The following is a 5937-nucleotide window of genomic DNA, read 5'->3' as shown; positions in this document are numbered from 1 at the left end:
TCCATGCTGCTGGCATCGTGCAGGCTGACGAAGAAGGCGGGGTCCTCACTGTCGGGTACCAGTCCTGGCTTGCTCTTAAAGTGGCCTCGCCCAGCGCTACTCTAGCACCTCTGCCGCCGCTGATACGGGAGCTGGAACAGTTAGTGCAGGGAGATGCTGAGAGCCAGTGAACCCAGCAGGAAACCCTCTATGTGATGGAAAGCACTTTGAGCAAGAGCTCCCCTTCCAGCACCTGTGGGTACACGGTCTAAGCTGGACAGAGACCCCGGGCACACAGCAGTGCAAGCGGCAGTACCGGGGCTCCGTGCTTCATAGTGCAGGCTCAGATCACCCTTCCTGGCGGGTCATGGGGCATGTGAGGTAGGCGCAAGATTGAACTTCTCTGGTGCTGTCCTTAGACTCTGCATCAGGGACCTCGCCTATTTCTGCATCACTATGCAACAAAATCTGGCGTTGCGGAGTGCTGGGGACATAGGCGCCGAAGCAGGGTGCTGGAAGTGCTGTACCATCCCCAGGTTTGGTGACCTGGCCACATGCCTCTGCTTCTCGGGTTCCCAGCTGCCAGCCCTGCACCCCCGCTGCTCAGGGTCCCAGCTGCTGGGCTTGCTGATGCTAGGGGGCTTTGCTTCCAGCCTCTGGTCTTACTTGGCTGCCAGTCATGTGCACAGGGACTTAGTAGCTGACCCTGGGTACCACTTGGCTGCCGGCCCCAGTGCTTGGCTGCTGGCCCTGCCACTAGGCCCCACCTGTTGGGTCTGCTGGGTCCTCATGGGGCTCTCATGAACAGAGTTAAGAGTCAGAGTAGCCCATGTTAATCTAACTAAAAAACTTCAACAACAACAATGATCCAGTAGCACATTAGAGACTAATAAAAAAATATATGTAATATCATGAGCTTTCGTGGGCACAACCCACTTCTTCAAATGACAGATATGGAGTAAGGGGCCCAGATTTTGAAATATAACGCAGGAAAAGAGGGAAGAGGTGAAAGGAAGGAAGACCTGTCCATTGAGGTGTCTGTGCTATATAAAGCTAATACAGTAGGCTGTAAGTGCATGATACTTAGCCTTGGATGTCATTTGGTTGTTGAATATAATGGCCCATCCAGTTCATGTCCTTGTTCAAACTGTTCAAGATTGTATCCAATTTGCATATGAACGCTAGTTCCACAGATTCTCTCTGTAGGGGAACGGCTACACAGCAGCATTATTTCGGAATAACTGGTGTTATTCTGAAATAACATAGTGCATGTCTACACTACAAGCCTTTGTTTTGACATAATGTCAAGCTGGAGAACTCCTTTCTTCAACTCCTGTGACCCTTCTTTCACGAGGAGTAAGGGAAGTTGAAGGAAGAGTGTTTTTCCTTCGACTTCCTGCTGTGTAGACAGCGCCAAAAGCTGAATTAACTTAATTTGAATTTTGCCCTGCTATGCAGACGTACCCTCGTTGATTTCTGAAATTGTTTTTAACAGAATGGCTACTTTTAAATCCATTCATGTGTGCCCTAGCAAGTTAAAATGTTCTTCAACAGGTTTCTGTGTGTTACCACTTCGAATATCTGGTTTGTGTCCATTAATTCTTTGTTGTAGAGACTGTCCAGTTTGGCCAATGTCCATGGCCGAGGGGCATTGCTGGCACTTGATAGCATAGATCACATTGGTGGACGTGCAGTTGTATGAGCCTCTGATGTGGAGGCTTACGTGATTAAGTCCTGTGATGATGTTGCTTGTGTCAAAGTGTGGGCAGAGTTGGCACCAGGGTTTATTGCAGGGGTGGGTTCCTGGGTGAGTATGTTACAGGTGTGCTGCGTGGTTGCTGGGAGACAAATGGTTTCGAGTGAAGGGTCTGTCTAGGTGAGGGTTGGCCTGGCCCCCAGGCCTATGAGAGTGAGGGATGGTTTCCAGGATCGGATGTCGATTGTCAGTGATGCGCTGGCGGGTTTAAGCTGGGGGCTGTAGGTAATGGAGAGTGGTGTTCCGTTGGTTTGTTTGTTGACCTGTCTTGTTTTTTGCGAGGTCAGGGAGATGCAGTTCAGCATCCCTCATTCCAGAAATTGTTCCTGCCCACTGGCTGGGAAGAGGACTGAGAATCGTCTGTGGGCCGATGAGCACTGCCCTGCATTAACAGTAATGACTATAATTAATGTCAAGTGTGGGTGCCAAGAAAAGTCCCTTATTTTTTAAATAGTGTTGGCATCTCTACATTGCAGGGAGCGTCCGTGATGTAGCCCCGCCCTCTGTAGGCTGCAGCTGGGGCGTGGACCTGGACGGAAATGGGGCAGGCTTGTCCCACCAGGCCAGCAACATAGCACTGTATAGGGAGCTGTTTCTTCCAAGCATTCATTAACAGTTTGGAACAAAGTCCCGGAGTTTTAAATAGAACATCAAAACTCCTTCGATATTTTAAAAAATCCGTTCTGATGTTGCCGACTGTTTTTTCAAAGCAGACTGTTCCCTGTGAATTACACTGTGAAACCTCAGGAGCAACTAACTCAGTGAACCGCTTTCCTAGGGCTTGTGGATGTCAGCCCTTTAGCTCCTGATTGCTCGCAGGCAGGAGGAGCTCTGTCTCCGATCTTTTCACCTGGGCAGGGTATTCAGAGACTTATCTAGATTTCTAGATCCAGAGATGGGTCTCTGCACCTGACCCAGTGTTGAGCTTATTTATGGAATAATGTTTGACGGGAAACACATGTAGATTCCGAAATTGTGAACTTGTGTCTGTGGAGGTATATTAATACTTCTCCATCTCTTGTTTAATTGTTTTCCCAGGTTTCTTTTTCAAGTGTTCAAGGGGGAACCTGCCTATGGCTACACATGTTTGTAGATGAGGTTCTTTGTTCACAAGTGAGGTATTTCCCTAGATTGTGCAAATTGGTGACTGTGAAAGGAACTTGCTGTGGGTACGTTTCCTTTTCATTTCCCAGCATCTAATTTCCATATTTCTGTTCAAGTTAATGACGGGTGCAGTCAGAGTAAACCCTGTCCCCAGCAAACCGCCTGAGTAACCCGTCTGACTGGCGTGGGTCAGTATGAAGAGATCTTTCTCCATGCAACAAGGTGACAACACAACACCTGAACAACTAAAACTACAGTCTCAGTAGCAGGTAGGCCCCGTGGCTACTGCAGTTGCTTTCCAAGGGGAGACTAGACCATCCCTCTGTTTTCTCACGGCTCTGTTGGTCCGTTCTCACCCCAAAACTCCCCTGCATGCTGGAGCAAGGCACGGCATCGCAGGGCCCCTCACTGTGCTGCCCAGAGGATGGAACCTTTTCGCTGGGCTCCGAATCCTACTTTTCTCATTCCCTCAACAGCATCCCAAGACTTCTCGTCGGAGTTGATAGCTTTGGACTTGGGCCTGGGTGTTCAGGGACAGTGAGCATCCGCAACTCTCACTGAGGTGCATGGAAGCTGCAGGTTCTCAGCATCTTTGGAGTTCGGATGCAAATCAACTATCAATTCATACATTTGGAAAGCACTTTTCAATCTTGTGATGAAAAGTAGCGAGTAAAGTTTGCACACCTGCAATATACAGCAAGGCTATGTCTACACTGGCATGATTTTCCGGAAATGCTTTTAACGGAAAAGTTTTCCGTTAAAAGCATTTTCGGAAAAGAGCGTCTGGATTGGCAGGACGCTTTTCTGCAAAAGCGCTTTTTGCGGAAAAGCGTCCGTGGCCAATCTAGACGCGCTTTTCCGCAAAAAAGCCGTGATCAACATTTTCACGATTGGAGCTTTTTTGCGCAAAACAAATCTCTGCTGTCTACACTGGCCCTTTTGCGCAAAAGTTTTTCGGAAAAAGACTTTTGCCCGAATGGGAGCAGCATAGTATTTCCGCAAAAGCACTGACAATCTTACATGAGATCGTCAGTGCTTTTGTGGAAATTCAAGCGGCCAGTGTAGACAGCTGGCAAGTTTTTCCGGAAAAGCGGCTGCCGGAAAAAGTGGCCAGTCTAGACACAGCCCAAAAGTATTCACATGTAAAGGAGATGACTCCTGAGATAGAAAGCATATTCATGTATCGTGTGTAATAAAGAACATTTGTTTGGACTAAAGTTGTTATGCTGTAATGTTCCCTGGAAGCTAGTTAATGTTACATTGGTAGGAATCATGTCACTCAGTTTTACAGGGGTTGAGATGCTCTTTCCTGTTGGAGAACAGCACCTTCCGCTGTCTGAGAAGGTTATTTGCCCCGAGAGACGGGAATTCTTGTATTGCATGTGGGGGCTGTTAACAATTTCAGCAATGTACAGAGTCAAACTGTGAGCAGTGTCTAAAAGTTTGCTGCAGTCTTGTGAGGAACAGTCTGCTGGTACATCACAGTCAGAGGGGAAAGGGGAGATGAGCCCTCAATGTTACTACTGGAGAACTAATTCGAAAACTAGTAGAGCTATGAACTGATGTGTGCTAACGCCTGTGATTAACGCAGGACATTAATTTTTTAATGTGTTAATCACAGGCATTAATGCTGCACTACCCCTTTGAAGTGCCGCTCTGGTGCTTCAAAGGGACAGCGCATTAGGAGCTTGGGATCAGCTGGAGTCCCCAGGTGACCCCAAGCTCCCACAGTGCTGCCGTTTCCAAGGGGCAGCGAGGCACGGAGTTGAGGTCAGCTGAGGACTCCAGCTGATCCCAGGCTTCCACAGTGCTGCCCCTTTGAAATGCTGCCGCAGCATTTCAAAGGGGCAGCGCATGTAATTAATTGCGTGATTGTCACATTATTGGATTGTGAGGGGAGCAGCCCGGTCACTGCTGCACCCATGGGGGGGTGTTTGCCCCAAAAGTCAGTACAAAGGGGGCCATGTTAGGGATCTGTACTCTGTATGGAGACTGGAAGTCCCTCTGAATGTGCTTGAATAATGGGCTAGGAATGTTTGCCTATGGACATGCTAATGAGCGAAGTTCCAGGGAACAATGGGCCTCTGAAGGCCAGAGACACACCTGGCCACTGGCCATGTGACTCCCTCCAGCTTGGAAGAAACCTGGAAGAAGGGTATAAATATGCCATGTGGCAGACTCCATGTTGGTACTCAATCTGCTCCTGACCCCAGATGCGGCCTCTCAGGGAACCAGGAGCCGGGAATAACCATGGACCCATCCTGACATAGGATGCACACCAAGGACTTTTAAGCCAGCAGTTATAACATCTTTGCTGCAAGCCTGCATCGAGAACTGGGAGATTTGATGCATGTAATGTATGATACTTTAGCAACCTTACTCTCATGCTTTTCTTTCTTGTGGTAATAAACCTTTAGGCTACGTCTACACTGGCATGATTTTCCGGAAATGCTTTTAATGGAAAAGTTTTCCGTTAAAAGCATTTTCAGAAAAGCGCGTCTAGATTGGCAGGACGCTTTTCCGCAAAAGCACTGACAATCTTACATGAGCTCGTCAGTGCTTTTGTGGAAATTCAAGCAGCCAGTGTAGACAGCTGGCAAGTTTTTCCTCTAAAGCAGATGATTTTGCGGAAAAACTTGCCAGTCTAGACACAGCCAAAGATTGCAGATGCTAAAGGATTGGCTCAGCGTGATTTGTGGGTAAGATCCAGAGGGTAAATTGACCTGGGAACTGTGGCTGGTTTCTTGGAACCGGACAGAATTTGTTCGGGGTGGGTGAGATTCAGTTCTAAGGCCCCTCACCTGTGTATGAGGCCCGGGGCCATCTGGGGCATGGATATTCATAGACTCATAGAATTTAAGGTCAGAAGGGACCATTATGATCATCTAGTCCGACCCCCTGCACAGTGCAGGCCACAGAATCTCACCCACCCCTTTCTAGAATAATCCTCTCACCTATATCTCAGATATTGAAGCCTTCAAATACTTTGAAGACCCCAAGATGCAGAGAATCCTCCAGCTGTGATCTGTATTGCTGGGGTGTCGGACGGGTTTTGCTTGTGAGGCTTCAGGCAGGCAGCTGAAACGCTCTGTGTGACT

Source organism: Pelodiscus sinensis, chromosome 21, assembly GCF_052426305.1.
Source record: "Pelodiscus sinensis isolate ZL-2025 chromosome 21, ASM5242630v1, whole genome shotgun sequence".
Taxonomy (NCBI): domain Eukaryota; kingdom Metazoa; phylum Chordata; order Testudines; family Trionychidae; genus Pelodiscus; species Pelodiscus sinensis.
The sequence above is the reverse complement of the archived record's forward strand: the minus strand, read 5'-3'. Positions refer to the sequence as shown.